The sequence below is a fragment of the Ixodes scapularis genome, unplaced genomic scaffold, assembly GCF_016920785.2.
Source record: "Ixodes scapularis isolate PalLabHiFi unplaced genomic scaffold, ASM1692078v2 PGA_scaffold4__175_contigs__length_147842914, whole genome shotgun sequence".
Lineage (NCBI taxonomy): Eukaryota > Metazoa > Arthropoda > Arachnida > Ixodida > Ixodidae > Ixodes > Ixodes scapularis.
In genome coordinates this window covers 98,398,608-98,401,761 of record NW_024609879.1, presented here as the reverse complement: position 1 = coordinate 98,401,761, position 3,154 = coordinate 98,398,608, and the positions used below count along the sequence as shown (strand labels likewise).

Genomic DNA, 3,154 nt, shown 5'->3' with positions numbered 1-3,154 from the left:
CTGCCGAGGTGTGCCCTAGAGCAAGGAGCTCGCGCTTGCGGCCTTTCCTGCGGTACATCATAAGGTGAAACAGAGTATAGTTTATGTTGAATTTGAAACCAAGAAAAACAGTGCGTGTATAAACAGAAAGCAGTTAAACTTGCTGTAGTGGTGTTTCTGACCTAATCAGGTAATGAGATATTAATTAGTAAAAATTTGGAGCATTTTCAAAAGATAGTGGTTCGAAATGCATCTTCATTTCCAGATTTTTTTTAGAGAAACCAGCAAACTGAACTATTGAACCTGCTTCTCCCTCCTTAAAAGGCACCTGCAAAGATTTCTGGAGTGCGTGTGGCTACATTCGCTGCACGCTCCTCGGTGCTTGGGAATTTCGCTAATTGTCTATTGCTCTGTTTGATTTCACATTTCTGGTATAGCAGTGTCTTGTAAAGCAAGGACTGTTTGTTGTTTTTGTGAAATTGTGCTATATTTGGCTTTGTAAATTGATGCCATTTTTGTTGCACAGGATTCCTCCTTGTCTGAATCTTCAGAAGACGACTTCGATTCAGAAGACTCAAGTGAAGACGACACATTCTATGACGCCTCCGATGAGGAGCCCGTCTGTGGAATGGAAGGAAGTGTGCCATCCAACGATGAACGTGTTTGTAGTGGGGGGGGTGACTAAAGCGGAAGCCCTCATTTTGATTATTTTGTTTGTAATCCGCAGCGGGCTTTCAATGACTGGGATGAAGGACGCCTTGTTTCTGGTAAACACCTTGTTTGGAAGGCCGGTTGTGCCTAGCTCCCTCTATATGTTTGAGAAGTCTCTAAACTTCTGTAAGAATTTCGATCTTGTTTATTATTGTTTATCTTGTTCTTTTGAATTGACCTCCACTGTTCAGAAGGACATACAGAAGTGCCGGATTTGTAAAAAGTCGTTTGACGTAAGGAAATCTGATGGATCTGGTTTTTTTTTTGACAGCCTCATTGGCGTCTCAGCTGAGGAGTGTTCTAGAGAGTTTTTCTGATCACAGCTTTTTAACTAAAAGGTTTAATCGACCAAACAACACATTTTCTGACATATGTGATGGACATATGTACAAGGACTTATGTAAAAAGTTCTCAGTTCTCGGAAACCCCAATAACATTTCTTTTACCTTCAGCACTGATGGGTGCCCAGTCTTTAAAAGTAAAAATTGCTCTATCTGGCCACTTCAACTTATTATAAATGAACTCCCGGTCTTTCAGAGGTTTAGGAACGTCATCCTTTCTAGTGTGTGGTTCGGAAAGAATCACCCTCCGATTGAGCTGTACATGAAAAGCTTCGTGCAACGGTGCAAGCTTCTGTGTGATCAGGGTTTTGTATGGAAGCGCAACGGCACTGAGGTGCTAAGTAAGGCTTTTGCAGTATGCTGCAGTGTGGATTCGGTGGCCCGTCCTTTGTTGCAAAATATGATGCAATTCAATTCTTATTTTGGTTGTGGCTGGTGCCTGCACCCTGGATCTCTCATTAACAGGTCAATTCGCTATACGGTCTCTGCAGAGGTAGTTGATGACAGAAAATCGAAAAGTGCAATCCGTGACATGCGTGAAGCTGCATCACAGGGTATTCTTTGCAGAGGGTTTAAGGGTCCGTCTGCATTGCTTAACTTGCCATCTTTTAACGTTATTGAATCCTTTGTTTCAGACTACATGCATGCCGTCCTCCTCGGCGTGTCTCGGACACTTTTGAGCTTGTGGTTCGACAGCAACACCGGAGGGGGGTTTTATCTTGGAGATCCGGCCACTGTGAGGCTAGTAGATCGCAGAATGAAGGCCATTAAGCCTCCTTCTAAGCTCAGCAGGTTCCTCGGGGGGTCAGTGAACGAAAGCTTTGGAAGGCACAAGAGTACCCGCCGTGGCTTCTGTATTATTCGTTGCCGGTCCTCTATGGCATTTTGCCAGAACCCTTCCTTGGGCACCTCGCTCTTCTTGTACACTCCATTTTTCGCCTAATTCAGGACACACTTACAGGGGACGACATCAACATGGCCCAAATTTTGTTAACGGAATTTGTGATCAAATACAATATGCTATATGGGGACATCAACATGGTTTTCAACGTTCACTTACTCCAGCACCTGGCAAAGGATGTTTTTCGTTGGGGGCCTTTGTGGACCCATTCCCCCTTCTGCTTTGAGTCGTACAATGGCGTTTTGGTTAAATCTATCAAGGGCAACCGTGGAGTTGCAATGCAGGTGTTACACAAAGCTATACTTAAGCAGTCTGTAAATTTTTATGTCTTAACTAAAGGAACGGATGTAATGAAGAGATCCCTTGCATTTTTCAAGGCTGAGAAAAGGTGCCATTCGGGGGACACAATCTCTAGCGTAACCCTTTTGGGCCAAGCACAGCCGTCCAAGTTCAGTAACGCCGAAAAACGATGCATTATCACTGCCCTTGGTACAGTTCCTTCATGTCTTTCAGTCTTCTTAAGATTCATCGCTGGAGGAGTCGTGTACCATTCAGCTCAATACTCATGTCCTCAAAGAAGCAATGACACTGTTGTAGTTCTTCAAGGCGAAAAGTTCGGCATTATTCGTTCAATTTTTTCTTACAGGCTTAACAGTGCACAGGAAGTCGGTTTAATTGTGGAGGTACTCGAAGTTAAGGATGCAGCATTTTGTGGGGCTCCGCACATTGCAGTTGGGGAGTTTTCTCCCCTCAAAATGGTCGCTGTTTCGGCACTTTTGAGGAAGGCAGTGCGAGTGGATGTCGAGAACTCTACGTTTGTTTGTAAGGTTCCCAATCTTCTGGAAATTAACTGATGCAGGCTGGGCTGCAGTCTTAATAGGTCACCAGTTTTATTTTTAATTTGTCTGCTTGTTCAGGGTGTCTTCCAAATTGCTTCTTTCAAATTTTCTTACTTTTCCAAGTTTTCGCCGACTACGGTAGAATACCGTGCATCCGCCCACACCACAAGCGCCCATTCCCAAATTTGCAGGATCTGAGAAAATACACAGAGTACATTTATATGTAAAACTGATGAGCGGAGAAGGGCCCATCCCCCATTTTTTTGCAATTATCTCCAAAGTTTGAGTGGGCGCTTGCTTGGTATTTTATGATATGTTCAGTGCAGGTATGCCGATGCACCGTGGTGCTTCGTTGCATGCCACCATGCCACTTACACTGGTTG

The 3,154-nt window shown here is 44.1% G+C and overlaps 1 pseudogene; it reads left to right on the top strand.

Annotated features, from left to right (window-relative positions):
- Window positions 1-1,656: 1,656 nt before the first annotated feature.
- Window positions 1,657-2,844, top strand: LOC115327741 (annotated as a pseudogene).
- Window positions 2,845-3,154: the final 310 nt, after the last annotated feature.